The sequence below is a fragment of the Tenrec ecaudatus genome, chromosome X (assembly GCF_050624435.1).
Source record: "Tenrec ecaudatus isolate mTenEca1 chromosome X, mTenEca1.hap1, whole genome shotgun sequence".
NCBI lineage: Eukaryota > Metazoa > Chordata > Mammalia > Afrosoricida > Tenrecidae > Tenrec > Tenrec ecaudatus.
In genome coordinates, this window is record NC_134548.1 from 48,133,756 (window position 1) to 48,149,882 (window position 16,127).

The following is a 16,127-nucleotide window of genomic DNA, read 5'->3' on the forward strand; positions in this document are numbered from 1 at the left end:
ACTCTTATTCTATCATAAGTGTAAAACCTCTTACAACGGTGGAGTTTTTCCTCTTTCCTATGTAGTTGCTATGAGTCAGAAGTGACTACATAATCAAATTCTGTTTTATTTAGGTAAAACATAGAAATGTAAAAAAAAAGAAAGCTGAATTTAAATAAAATAAATACATAAATAAATTTAAGGTCTTTTAAAGTGATTTACTGATGCTAAATTTTAGTTAATAAGTGTTTGTTGTAGTAGATGTTCACAGTTTTGAAAAAGTATCTGCAACACACTGTTTATTCATTTTTTCCTAACTTGAAAGTTATTGCATTAGGTATACAAGCACAATGGCTGTTGAAGTCATTATGTGATATCATCAAAGCTTCCTTTATCTGTTGATGGAAAGTTTAATTAACAATATTAACAAAGAATTTGGTTTGACACAATGGATGTGTGTATGGATTGTTATGAGAGCTGTAAGAGTCCCTAATAAAATGATTAAAAGAATAAATAAATAACATTTTTTTCTTCCTTAAAAATTGGTTTCTTGTCATTAGAATTTTTTAAAAAAATTAGTGTAAATATCTAATTCAGTTCTTGAATAATCTAGCTTCCAGGTGAAAGGTAGTTTGAATTTGCTAAACCACATAATCTCAAAAAAAGCTTATGCTCTGGCATTTCTCAGATCATTCCTAACAAGTAAAAAAAAAGTCATGATAAGTGAAACCTAAACCTGCTTCCTATTTCCTAGTTAGCCCAAGTACATGGCATATTTACTTTGTTCCTCACCCAAAAGGTTGTGTAATTGTTTTTTCATAACTTTTTGTGTTGAAGTAGGACAGGAGTGAATGTCTGGATAATTTGAGATGGAGGGCTATCTAAGACTGTTCTGCCCATAGGGTTATTAATACATTCCAGGAGATTGTTCAAGCATCATAAATGATACTCTAATTGTTTTATGTCAAGTGGTTAGCAATTTTACTTAATAGGATAATTTTAATTGCCACTTTTTTCTTTATAAATCCATCCATTCACCTATAGGTTTAATTAAGATTATCCTTTTAACTTGATTCTTTTTCAAACTTCTGTTTGTCTTCCTTGATTTAAAATGTGCCATATTCAGTTGGTGAAATATAGCATTGGCATAGCAAATCCACATGGAAAAAAAAAGGTGTATTCTAGGATAATATAAAAATCGCTTTTAAAACTGGGTTAAAGTTTTAACAAAAACTGGAAATCTAGAAAGATGACAGAAAGATAGTAAATTTTTATAACTTCTTTATTTTTTAACAAGAGAAAAAAAGCAATTAGGTCTGTCTTAAAGCAGAATGTCTTTTTATACCAGAATATGAAAGATAGTGAAGGTGAACTTGAATATGTGTGGTAAGTTGTAAGTGGTAAGAAGCAAACTTTTCCTTGGTGTAGAAAACAAGAAACAATGAAATGAGTGACAAATTTTCATTGTATTTTAAATATTTCCTTTTGGTTTGACATCCCTTCGGATTTTTAACTAACTTTGGTTTTGCATTGGTTTATGAATTACCCATTTATGTCTTTCACACACCAAAAAACATATGATATATATATATAATGCAATATCAACTTTTATCACCTAGAGATAACCTTTTGCGTTTCAGGCTGCTAAAACATTTGACAAAAATTTTCCGATGAAAAATAGACTGTATAGGGTTTATTAAAAAGGACTAATATTCTGAATCAGAGTCCACCAGTTTAAATCTAGATTTATGGAACTCTGAAAGGAGATGAGGTTCATGAATTATAGCTGATCCAAAATTTGTCAAGAATAAAAATTAGCCACTAAATAGATTGAATGTTTCTATCAATTCTATATATGGGAATATTGTGAACATTTAAAAAGTATCTTCTGTGTATAAGTAACTAGGTACTTTTCTCATTTATCTCAGCTTTTTTAATTTGTGGGTTTAAATATCATTTGTCTCAAATTAAAAGCTTCTATTAGCATATTTTTAAAATTCATAAAATAAGGATTAAAGAAGCCAGTAAGATTTGAATTATAAAATAGAAGTAAGAGTAATATTTTCTACCTGAGATTTTTACAGAATGTAGCTACTACCACTATTATCTATATTCAAATACTTCTTGATAATAATTGTTCTAAGTTATTGATACTTATTGTTCAGTCTTACATCCTGATTTCTAAATTTTGTCCTGATATTGTTAATATTTCTGATCTGTCTCTGACTTTGCTAGAAGTTGGGATAACCCATGGGTGAACCATTTGCCCCCATTGCTTTCCTATAAAAGAAACTTTGGGTCTTAAAAACACACAGAAACAAGATAATTGGTGCCCAAAAGCCATTTTGAGTTTAAATGATAATCTAGAAAAACCAGCAGACCATTTTGTGCTGAGCATTTTGCACTATTGAATAATTTAGTCTGTTTAAAGGAGCAGACTCCCAAAAGAAAGAAGGAAAATCACACTAGTCGTTTGAGTTTTGGTCAGGTCATATAATCATTTAATCCAGGCTCCCAAGCAATATTATGATATGTCTGTCTAATGCTTAATGCATTTATTGCTCCCTTGTTTGTACGCCTTATAACCAATTCTTCAGAGTTGGCCTGACTTCAGCAAGTCTGTTTCTCCTCAGAGGGGAGAGTAAGAAAGGATTAACTAGTTTTGTCATGTAGTATTGTCATTTTAACTCATTTAAAAAATAATTTTACGCAACACACATTCCAAGAGCACTTATACTTTCATATCCTCAACAAAAAGTTGACATATAGAATAAGACAAAAGAAAACAGCAACAACGATACCGCTGTGTTAATCTGAGTAGATGGAAAAGCAAATTCATAAACGCACATATGGGTTTAAGAAAGAGCTTTATATACAAGAGCAATTGTACCTTAAGAAATCATCCCAGCCCAGTCCAGATCAAGTCCACAAGTCTGATACCAATCTATAAAGTCCTCTTCACTCTCATAAAGCACATGCAATGATGCTGAATGCAGGGAGATCACAGGCCAGTGGGTAGGAAATCTGATGGATCCAGTGGCACTGTAAGCATCTCAGCACTGGCAAGGGTCTCCACGTGATTCCTCCAGCTCCAGGGCTCTAGTGTAGCTTCATGTGTCTTGTCTGCAGGAATGTCTTGCAGGGATTGAGTATGTGTCCCGGCCTCCAGAGAGTTAAATTTCTCCTTATCTCCTCCAAATGGGGTCATTAAGCTGAGACCTGATTGACAAGCTAGAATCCACCCCTTCACTCCTAAGTCTCAAATTCACAACAGGTTATGTACCTACCACAACCACACACTCTAACAATAAAAAAGAAAGCAGATGATTAGATATTAGATCAAATTAAATTGTAAATAAACCTGTGTTATGTTTTTAAATTATAAAATAATATATATACATTCAATAAACTTAAGCTAAATAAATAAGTAATTACCTCTCTGTAATACCTCCAACCTTCTCTTAACTATTTGGTGTACACATTTACATACGGAGTATTTCTATACCTACATAATCATAATTTTTAAATGAATAGTAACCGGGTATACCTATTGAAGTATAATGCTACTTTTCATTTAATATTTTATGAACTATTGAAAATCTTTTTGAAAAATACTATTAAATATTCACTTATTTACTATTTCAACCAAAACATCAATTCACTGCCATTGAGCAGATGCTGACTCGACTCAGGGTGACCCTACAGGATAGGGTAGAATTGCTCTTGTGGGTTTCCGAGACGGTAACTCTGTTAGTCCAGGTTGAGTAGAGGAACAAATCCAGAAACACTCATATATATAGAAGAAAGAGCTTTATATCAAAGAGCAATTATAGAATATAAGAAAACATCCCAGCCCAGTCAAGATCAAGTCCATAGTCTGATATTAACCCATCAGTCTGACACTAGTCCATAAATTCCTCTTCACACAAACACAGCATATGCAATGATACAAAATGCAGGAATATCACAGACAAGTGGGTGCAAAGTCTTGTGGATCCAGTGGTGGTGGAAGCATTTCCAGGGCTCTCACAGGTCTCTGTGTGGCTCTACGTGGCTTGTAAACAGGAAAGTGAAGCAGATTGAGGAAGTTCCCAGAATCCTCAAGAGAAAGCCACTCTGACTAGACAGTATTATCATGCTGTGACCTGATTGACAGGCTAAGCTCCACCCCTACACTTATTTATCAAGTTGACAAGAAATTCTCTAACTACCACAGTAACTCTTTATAGAAGTAGAAAGCCCCCTTTTCTCCCATGGAGCAGCTGGTGGTTTCAAACTGTTGACCTTGTAGATTGCAGCCCAATGTGTACCCACTACATCACCAGGGTTTCTAACATTTCAACCAGCTTTAAAAAATTCTCCATAGGCTTTAATTTTACTTTCTTTCCTTTAAAAAAATCATTTTATTAGGGGCTCATACAACTCTTTTTTGTGGGGATTGGGTTTTTTCTCCTTTTTAAAAATCATTGTATTAGGGGCTCATACAACTCTTATCACAATCCATACATACATCAATTGTGTAAAGCACATTTGTACATTCATTGCCCTCATCATTCTCAAAACATTTACTCTCCACTTAAATCCTTGGCATCAGCTCCTCATTTTCCCCCTCCCTCCCTGCTCGCCCCTCCCTCATGAACCCTTGATAATTTATAAATTATTATCTTGTCATATTTTACACTGTCCAACATCTCCCTTCACCCAGTTTTCTGTTGTCTATCTCCCAGGGAGGAGGTTATATGTTGATCCTTGTAATCAGTTCCCCCTTTCCACCACCCCCTACCCCCCACCCCGGTATCACCACTCACACCACTGGTCCTGAAGGGATTATCCTCCCTGGATTACCTGTGTTTCCAGATCCTTGTGAGAGTCTGCAAACTATATTTCTTAAAAGGAAAATGAAGACAAAGTGCTTTAGTAGCATGCATGCCAAACAAAAGGGACACTAATAAGCTCAGTTGTTGTTAAGTGCTGTCTATTCAGTTCCAAATCATAGCGACCCTATGCACAATTGCACAAGTCATTGCCAGGTTCTGCATCATCCTCACAATTGTTCCTGTGCTTGAGCCAATTGTTGCAGATACTGTGAAGGCCTTCTTCTTTTTCCAATGCTCCTCTACTTTACCAAGCATGATATCCTTTTCCAAGGGCTGGTCTCTCCTGACAACATGTTGAAAGTATAGAAGGCAAAGTCTTGCCATCCTTGCCTCTAAGAAGTTCTTAGAGTTCTGGATGAGCACCAGGCAGTGTCCTCAGATTCTCATTCTTCTCAAGGCTATCCATAGGTGTGTTATGATCCAAAAAGTCTAATTCTAAAATCGCTGCAAAACTATAGAGAAAACTCTAGCAAGTAATATTTTGCTGAGCATCATTCCAAAACTGTTGTGGCAGAATATTTATAGAGCGATGCCACACATTCAAGCTGGATTCAGAAGAGGACATAGAACAAGGGATATTATTGTTGACATTTGATGAATCTGATGCAAAGTGAGCACACGTGGTTGCTACTATATAATCTTGAAGGTGAACTGCTTGAAGGCTATCCGCGAAAAGGTTGTCTGACATTGAGAGCAATCCCACCTAATTGTCTGTCCCACCCTAAGGAGGGCCCACTCCCTTATGATAAGGGTCATAGATTGTTCCCCTGCAGAAGATTTCAGGGGCATGTAAGGTCAAGCCAGCTCTTTGATGACCAAGGTTAGGCTGATATCTTAACTCTAGAAACTTCCCATCTTGTAATATATGTACCTTCCTGTCACCTGTATGCTTTTAGTACCTCCCCTTCTTATTGTATGTATACCCCTAACCCATCCCCCTCCTCTTGTATGCCCCTAATACAACCCCTTCCTTTTATGTATGTGCTTACCGTGGCTTGCATGCCCAAGATTATGTAAGCTTGTGAGAATACAATACACCCTCATTCTGGTTCCAGTCATCATGAGAGAGGTGAGCCCTTGCATGCCTTGCCTGATGTCTCTTTAATTTATCCTTCAATTACACAACCATCCCTTGGACTCATTTAATTGTAGGGAGGCTGGACCCCCAAACTCTTCCCTTAAAAATATAGTTGTTAGTGTTCAAATTGACTCATAGTGACCCAATGTGACAGTAGAACGGTTCCATAGGATTTTCTAGGCTGTAAGCTTTATGAGAGTAGATATTTAGCTAGGTATTTTCTCCCCTGGAACCACTGGAGGGTTCTAGGGTGCTAGCCCTGTTTGTTCTCTCCTCTTTCTCTCTCCCTCTTTCTAAACATTTCTCCCACTTAAACACCAAGAATCTCCTTCGTGGAAGGCACAAATTTGACCAATAAATAAGCATTTGTCCCATTTCTATACTGAACATCAGGATATTAGGGGGCATGTATAAGAAGCTTGCTGATATCATTTGATCATAAGAGTAGAATGGGGGATATACCACAGTTATGAAGATTGCAAAGCTATCCTGGTGCCCTGGTGACACAGGGGTTAATTGTTTGATAGCTAGCCAAAAGGCAGGTAGTTCAAATCAACTAGCACTTCAATAGAAGATGTTTCTTAAAGCCTAGGAAATATTATAAAGAACCCAAGTGGAACAGTGAGATAATTGTTGAGCTGCAAAATGATGGTTTAAACTTAACCATTTTGAGGAAGAGAGATGAGACAGTCTGCTCCCATAAAGATTTGTAACGTCAGAAACTCTACATAGGGTTGCTCATGAGTCAGAATGGACTCAAGGGCAGTGGTATGTTTTTTTGTTTTTGGTTTGGTTTTGTTTCAGAAACACTGTGTAGCAGTTCTAGTTATCATTTAGGTTCATTGAATTGGAATTGACTCAAAGGCCTACAACATCAATATTATCCTATGGAAGACTGGAAAATAATTTCAACTTCCCAATGAGAGAAATCTGGGTGTTCAGTTTTTAAATATGGAGAGAAAGAGCCATAGCTTGAGTGCATTCGTTCTGTACTGCGCTGACAACGCTTAGGAAGTTTTGATACCCCTTGGATGCCCTCTTCCATGATCTTTTGGTAGGTCTGGGAACAAAATCATCAGGTCTAGACCATCTAGAAATTTGAAGTTGTTCAAAGAGGGAAACAAAGGCTTCCTTTCTTCAGGGGAAAGTTGACAAAGCTTCGCTCAAGCTTTGGACTTGTCTGTGTGCAAATCTACACCTCTTAGGATGCAAATCCCTTTGTCAGATAAACCAGAACAGATCTGCTAAAAACACTGTGGATGTTGGCAGTTTAATAAAAGGCCTATTTTCAAAACATTGCCTTATGTGCTGTGGGTCATGTCGGGTGATCTCATTTTGATGCTCTTTGGAGGTAATAAAGGAGCAGTAACTTCTGGCAAATGGTGCTTTAATCTGATAATGAGACTTGAGAAAGGGTAGAGGAGGTCAGATTCTATTCTCATTTATATAGTTAAGAATCTTTATGAACCCAAGCAAATGAACCATCCTGAGTCTTGGTTTCTCCATGTGCAAACAAAAATAAATGCTAATAACATTTTGATAAGGTTGTAGAAAGGATTGCTTGACATAATGGGTGGAGCACTAGCTCAGTGCCTTTCGCAAAATTGGTCAACAGTTTGAATCCTCCTACCACTCTCTAGAAGAAAGATGAGCCTGTCTGCTTCAATAAAGAATCATGGCCTTGGAAACCCTATATAGAATCAGGATCACTATAAGTCAGAATTGAGTGAATGACAGTGGTGGGTGGAATATCTTACCAGTGAGTCCCTGAGTGGCACAAATAAGTGCTTGACTGAGTGGTTGATGGTTCAAATGGAGAGGTTGGTGGTTTGAATCCACCCAGAATCACTTCCCCCAAAAGGCCTGATGATCTGCTTCCAAAAATACCAGTTATAGAAAGTATTGTGGGGCACAGTTCTACTCAATTACATACGGGTCTGCCATGAGTCAGAAACGACTAAATAGCAACAGATTTGCTTGTAGGTTTATACTTTTCCATACTTGTTGGGCTGATAACCACAAGGTCAGCAGTTCATAACCACCAGCTGCACTATGGGATAAATAGGGGCTTTCTACTCCCATAAAGAATTACAGTTTCAGAAACCTAAAGGGGCAGGTATACCCTTTGCTATATGGTTTCTTTAAAATCGAATTGACTCCCTGGCAGTGAGTTTTTGTCTTCTTTCATTTTTAAAAATTAGCGCTCAAGTAGAAAGCAAATGTTTTGGGAATGATGATGGCAACAAATGTACAAATGTGCTTGACATAAAGGGATGTATGTATGGATTATGACAAGAGTTGTATGAGTCCCCAATAAGATGATGATGATGATGATTGAGAGGCCCAGCCAACCAATAGACTCAACTTTTATGTTTTTGGTCAGTTCTGTAGTTTGTTTTCAAATTCTTACTGTGGCGGGAGCCTGAGTGCCAGAACACTTGATGGAGAATACAAGAGATGATCACAATTGCTTTCTTTTATATCATAGCCTTGAGTATACCTGGCCAGATCAAGCCACATTTTGCACTCTCATTGGCCCAAGAAGAACTATCAGGAATTAATTTTTTTCCAGTTATACTTTAGCAAGTGCATTCTGCATTATTATGGCTTCCATCTTTAAGTAGTTCTGAAATAACATATTCATTAACTGGTAGATTATTTCATCTCCTTTATAGTCATTGCAGGTTATTATGATGGATAATCTAATATATAACTATCATTACATTTTTGCATATAAATTGTGGTAGTTACATAATCTATTATCTTTTGAGACCACTAAGAGTGAAGGGGTGGAGTTTAGCCCGTCAATCATGTCATAGCTAGATGACCTCATTTGGAGGTGCCAAGGAGATAAGTAGCTCACTGGTGGTTGGACACACACTCAGTCCCTGTAAGACATTCCTGCTGACAAAACACATGGCGCTACACTAGAGCCCTGGATCTGGAGAAGCCATGTGGAGACCCCTGCCAGCACTGAGATGTTTCCACAAGACTTTTCACCCACTGGTCTGTGATCTTCCTGAAGTCAGCGTCATTGCATGTGTTGCATGAGTCTGAAGAGGAATACATAGATTGGTATCAGACATATGGGATAATATTAGATATGGACTTGATCTGAACTTGTTTGGGATGTTTTCTCACTATACAATTTTTCTTTTATATAAAAATCTTTCTTATACACATATGAGCCTCCCTGTATTTGTTTCTCTAGTCAACCCAGACTAACACATAGATAAAACCAAACTCAGTACTATAGGGTAAAGTACAACTGACCAGTGGGTTTCAGAAGCTGTAAATCTCTAGGGGAACAGAATCCTAATCTTTCTGCTGAGCTGGTGGGTTTGAATTTCCAACCTTGTGGCTAGCATCCCAATGAATAACCTACTACACCACCATAGCGACTATATATAGAGGTGTGTATATATAAACCAAGAAACCTGACCCTATGGAGCAGAGTAGAACTTCCACTGTGGAGTTCCAAGACTGTAACTCTTTACTGGAGTAGAAATCTCTGTCTTTCTCTCACAGAGCAGCTGGATAAACAAATAGATGAGTATATATGTCTATGTGTATAAAATAAAGAATAAAGAAAAATAAATAAAAGTTACTGCATCAAGGCTTATGATAGAAGAGTAAATATGTCAAATCTATTGTAGTATAATATTTATAGATATACTTTAGATGTTGGAAACTTGCACATTCTTAAAATATGTTGTCCATCTTGTATTGTCCCTCAAACACGCATTAGTCCATCATTACTATAAGCATTATAGGGGATGAATCAACCTGCTCATTTTCTGTACCTTTCCAGTGAGGTCTATACAGGAACCTGAAATAAATAAGTAAATAAAGGTATATAAAAGAGAAATCAGATTGGTTCTGTCTCTTGTAAAAATCATTCTCTTAGGATGCCAGAGAGATCATTTTTAAAAAGTAAATCAGATCATGGTATTTCCTTGCTGAAAACACTTTGTTTCTTTATTGAAACAGATAAAAGAGTCCAAAATCCTTGCCACTCTTGAAAAAATCTTCCTTTGTCTGGACTCTGCCACTTCTTTCACTGTCTCACCATCAAACATCTGATTGCTATTCTTCCAAACACAGCTTGCTTCAGCCTGAGGGACTTTCCACTCACAGTTCTCTTTGTTTAGAGAACTGCCACTGATTCTTGACCTTGCATGACTTTCTGGTTCAGTTCAAAAGGTCACCTTGTCAGTGACACCTTCCTTGCCAAATACCATAAATTAGCAACCTCACTATCCAGTCTCGCTACCCTTATGGACTTATTACTATTATTTAATATAATATTTATTACTCCCTAAAATTATCTTCATCTCTTGTTTTCCCGTTTTCTATCTACCTTTTCCCACTATTAACCAAGTGGGAGCTATGTTTTTTTTAAATTAAATTACAAAGATCCAGTGCAAGAATCAATGCCAGTCTTATAGTAGGTACTAGCTAAATCATTGGATGAAATCATAGGAAAGTGCCTGAGAGAAGAGGCATGTTTTCCTTGGGTGCCTGCTAATTTACTAAAGACTGGTCCTTATCCAAGCTCAGCCTTCATTTAGCTGTGTGATGATTCATGATTTGAATAAAGAACTAGAATCAAGAAATTAGTAATGGGTAATCTCTGTCTACATTTAATATCTCTATTTTTGGTTATTTTTCTTGGCACTTTGTCCACATATCATGCAATTCAATAGTTAAACCATATCCAGAAGTAAAGATCATTTCAAGAATTGATCTTTACCACAATCAATTTTAGAATATTTTTGTCCTCGTACTCATTGTTATTCATGCAATTTTTTCCATTTTGTCAAAAATATATACACACAAAAATTCACAGTCACCAATGTCTACATGTATAATTCAGAGCTGTTGATTATACTCTTAATGTTGTGCAACTATTATTGCTATTTCTCTTCAAATTGTTCCACCACCATTAAAATGAATTCACTGATCCCAAGCAGAAACTTTTCCTCCTTCACCCATGATAACCATATGTTAGATTTAGTTTCTTTATTTTGTGGTTTTCTACATTTAATATTTTTAGAAGACTGATAGAAATCGAACATTTTATTAATATATTTGTAAATAGTAAATAAAATATATTTTTGTTTTGTATAGTATTCTATTGGTTTGGAATAAGTAGAAATTTTACGTATTTCATTTATAAATGGGAACTGCACAAAGCATAATTCCATTTTCTAGTAAAACTCATTCAAATGATAAAATAGAAGAATGGACTTCTAGTGCTGAAAGACACTCAAAGGAATGAACTCTGAGTTTTTAAAATCATATTTAGAGTTCTGTTATTCTTGGTTCAAATTCAGAATCCATAGTTGTAAGCAGCGGAATTCATTCTAAACAATTGCAGCACAAAGAGGTTTTGTAAAGAACGAAAGGTGCCCCACACAATCTCCAAGGTAGCCAGCAATAATGCAAACACATAATGGGATTGAAAATGATGATACTTTATCATTGTAGGATTTTGTTTTTATGTAGAATTACTTAGTTAAAACATATGTATGATTCACATTCATAGGAAATATCAAATAAATACCCATATTTCATATGAACAACAGTGGATGAGAGACAAATCCCTTTTCAGTGCTAAGGCATTTGGATATTATTGTTCATTTTTGAGCTCATGGCCCCTACACAATCATTTGCTGTGGAAGATTCTGCTGCTACTTCAGAGAGCCAAACACTTAGAGTACAACGATCTCTGCTCTTTGGTTTGCCGACCTCCCATGGAAGGGCTCCAACTACACAGAGCAGTAACTTAAGTAAAGGGGGGCAGACGCTCTGAATTTCTCCGTCTGAGAATCACAGGCCTCCCACTTGGTGTTCCCCACCCATCTATGCATCTTCCTCCCATTCCAAGCTATATTTTCCCACTCTGCGTGAGAATGGTACTTTACTGTCACTCTCATGATAATTCTTCTAGTTATTGTCTATATCCAGGGGGAAAAGGGGGGGGGGATTGGTGTTAAGTAAATTCCTATTCTTGGTGACTCTAGGTGTGTCAGAGTAGAATTGTGTTCCATAGGATTTATATGCTTGATTTTTCAAAATTATATCAAAAGGCCTTTCTTTCAAGGTTCATCTGAATGGACGTGGACATCCAACACTTTGGTTAGTAACTGAGTATGTTAAATGTTTGTACAACCCAAGGACTCTATGTCCAGGGTCCTCTATTATTTATCTAAATCAGAACAATGGTGGTCATTAGAAAAAATTGGACCAAAGATAAATTTTGTTTACTTGGGTAGTGTATTTAATTTTTTTTCTCTAATAGGTTTCTGCCTTACACTGTTTCTGGCTTTCTCTGATTTTACTCTATTTTTAACAATATTAAATTTAAAGGCTTTTAGATGGACATGGAGGCCTAGTGACATAGTGGGTTACATGTTAGGGTGCTAATTCAACTGATCAATGTGATAAAGATTTCCCCATCAAGAATTACAGCCTCAGAAACTCACTGAGGCAGTTCTACTCTGTCCTCCAGGGTGTATAAGAGAATCCACGCAATGGCAATGAGTGTGGGTTTTCTTGTGGTGGTGGTGGTTGTTGCTGTTGTTAGGTTAAATACTTTCTGGCCCAGAAAATACTTTATCAATGTATTAGTGTTGGTACCTTAGAGAAACAAATCCATAGAAACTCATGTATAAGCGAGAGATTTATATAAAGGGTCAGTACACATCAAGAAATCACCCCAATCCAGTGCTGCCCAAGCCCATAAGTACAACATTAACCCATATGACCAACACCAATCCACAAAGTCCTCCTCCATCTCACAGAACACACACTATGATGCCGACTGCAGGAGGAAAGCCAAGTCAGTGAATGTGTAAGCATCTAAGCTCTGGCAGGGGTCCCCACATGGCTGCTCCAGCACCCAGGGCTGCATCGGGGCAGGTTCATATGACTTCTCCTCAGAGATGTCTTGCAGGAAGTGAACCTTGCTGGCTGAAGCAGGAAATGGCTAAGGCAGCTGCAACTGGTCCCACCATCACAAACAAGAGACCGAGAACTCAAAAGGCGAGGCTCATTGAGCCATTTATCCCTCCGCCCTTCAATTAACCCCACATGTGTTCATTGACCAGGTTGGCACAACAACTACCTCAATCAAAGAAACAAATTATTAAACAAAATGCAGGCATAGGTGTTTTAAAACATTTTTATCCACCTGGGAATTTTATTGATTACTTTGTAACTACTAGACACTTTGCTTTTTTCTTTTTGAACTTCACAAATGTCCTTTATTCAATTTTTAAATCATTTTATTAAGGGCTCATACAACTCTTATCACAATCCATACATACATCAATTGTGTAAAGCACATTTATACCTTCATTGCTCTCATCATTCTCAAAACATTTGCTCTCCACTTAAGCCCCTGGCATCAGGTCCTCATTTTTCCCTTCCCTCCCTGCTCGTCCCTCCCTCATGACCCCTTGATAATTTGTAAATTATTATTTTGTCATATCTTGCACTGTCCTGCGTCTCCCTTCACCCACTTTTCTGTTGTCCATCCCCCAGGGAGGAAGTTATATGTGGATCCTTGTAATCGGTTCCCCCTCTCTACCTCCCCCTCCCCCCACCCTTCCAGTATCACCACTCACACCACTGGTTCTGAAGGGCTCATCTCCCCTGGATTCCCTGTGTTTCCAGTTCCTGTCTGTACCAATGTACATCCTCTGGTCTAGATACTTTTTAAAGCTCAATACTATATCCTTCTTTTTATTCTGCTTGTGGGCCATTTTATTTGTGTTCAAAGCTCTAGTCTCATCTACACACTGTGATTAACAAATGTATAACTCTTACACAGATGTCTGATTTCAAGATTTTTATTTGCTATCTTTAATTCCATATCTTAATGACCCTTAAGGATTATCATTCTAAAATAATGAATTAAAGCCAGTTCAAAATTACTCAGTCATGATACTACCAAAGTCAACCAAACCTTTTGCAAAGTGTGTTTTGACCTGAGTAGGAAAATGGTATCAGTTCCCAAATTGTATCAGTGCTCAAAGATAATGACTGACATTCAAATCATTTCTGCTAGTTTCATGTGCATCAAAATCCAACCAGCCCAAGAGATTTGGTAAGTGTGCAACTCTTACACTGCCCTTTTTTGTATCGTCCATGATAAAACCATCTTGAACTTATTTGAAGCCCTGTCTAAAATCAAGAAAAGTCATCCTCTTCCCTTGTCTTCTTCCATTGTTGACTATTTACATGAATGGTCTTCCTAGTTGTATTAAATCAGATCAAACAAAACACATAAACAACAACAAAGACTAACAAAGCCTGGAATCATTTAGTAGATGGATTGACACAGTGGCTTCATGGATGGGCTTAAAGGTGAGGGTGGTACAGAACTGGTTAGTACTTCACGCTGTTCTATATAGAGTTATTACAGATCAGAACCGACTTGATAGCACCTAATCAGAAAAAAGAAAAAAACCATGATTCTGTCAGTATGACTTCATCTTAACTACATCTTCAAAGATCCTATTTCCAAATGAAGTCACATTATGAGTTTCCAAATGGACATAAACTTGGGGGAGTTTCTGTACAACCCAGTAAAGTCAGTAAATCAGCACTGTTTCACCAACGAATAACACATTTTAAAAATCATTTTATTGGGGCCTCATATAGCTCTTATCACAATCCATAAATCCATCCACTGTGTCAAGCACATTTGTACGTAAGTTGCCATCATCATTTTCAAAGCATGTTCTTTCTACTTGAGCCCTTGATATCAGCTCCTCATTTTTCCCTCCTTCCCCCACCCTCCCTCCCTCATGAACCCTTGATAATTTATAAATTATTGTTATTTTTCATGTCTTATACTGATTGATGTCTCTCTTCACCCACTTTTCTGTTGTTCATCCAATTACACATTTTTTATGCCTTAAAATAGCTGAAGGAAATTTCTCATGCTTGAAATCAAGAAGATATAATCACTCATGGTAGCCATACTTCACATTTATGAGGGAAATATTCTTGGACAATGCAAATTAGCTGGTTTCAGTCAATTAAAAATTAAGATAAACAAGGAAATAAAAACACATGACTCTATAAAAATGGCCAATTGTAATTCAGCTGTAAAACACTCTTCTAAGTATTTTAAATTTATTAACTCAATAAATACTCAAAGAACTCTTTGTTTTAACTAATATTATTCCAATTATATAGATCATTAAATGGGGATTGAGATCATTGAATAGCTTGAACAACTCACAAAAATAGTAAATGACACACCAGGATTTGAATAAATAGAGTATTTCTCCATGTTATTTAATCTTAACTAAAACCATGTAGATCAATTTGCAGATATTTCAAAGTAGGATTAAGACTTTTGACGTGTGTGTAAATTCACTAGAATTCAGAGACATTTTCTCACATAAACTAAACTCACAATTCAATAAATGTTAATCATTTCTAGTTTGGATTTTTGAGTGCAGTTGTACCAATAAAGATTAATTAAAGACTAAGTGTCTAACCAGTGTTTTATCAAGTCTCTGTATACACATGTTGTGGCTAGATACCATGAATTCAGTTCAAATTCACAGTGACAGTATAGAAAACAAAATTAAACACAGCCTATTCCTGTACCATACTCACATTGTACCATGAGCTCATTGCTGTAGTCGTTGTGGCAATTCATGCCCTTCAAGGGTTGCTGCTTCTTTTTTTCTGACCAACTAATTTTCCAAGTAGGAGATCATTCTCCAGAAATTGGTCCCTTTTTAATAAGAAGGGGGGATTGATGATCTATGGGATGGTTACAGTTTATATCAATTCAACTATCTGGGGGAAGCTTGGAGTAGAGTTCAACCAATCAGTCAGGTCACAGCCTGATGATACATCCTTGGAAGTGTGGCCTTTTGTATAAGAGAGACCCTGAGCAGAAAGAAGCTCTCTCATGCCCTTTCACCTTCTGCTGGATTTGAATTCTACCTCTGATTCATCAATTTCCTCTTTTATCGACTGCCAATTCCAGGAGCCATCAATGAACTGCCGACCTTCAATTCATGGCATTGACTTCAGATTCATTTAGCTCTGCATCCGCCAGCCTGTAGCCCTCCTGATTCATCTTCCAGCTTGCTGTTCATCAGTTCCTAAGGCTACATGATTCAGGAGAAGGCTCCAGCTTACATACGACCTACAGATTTGAA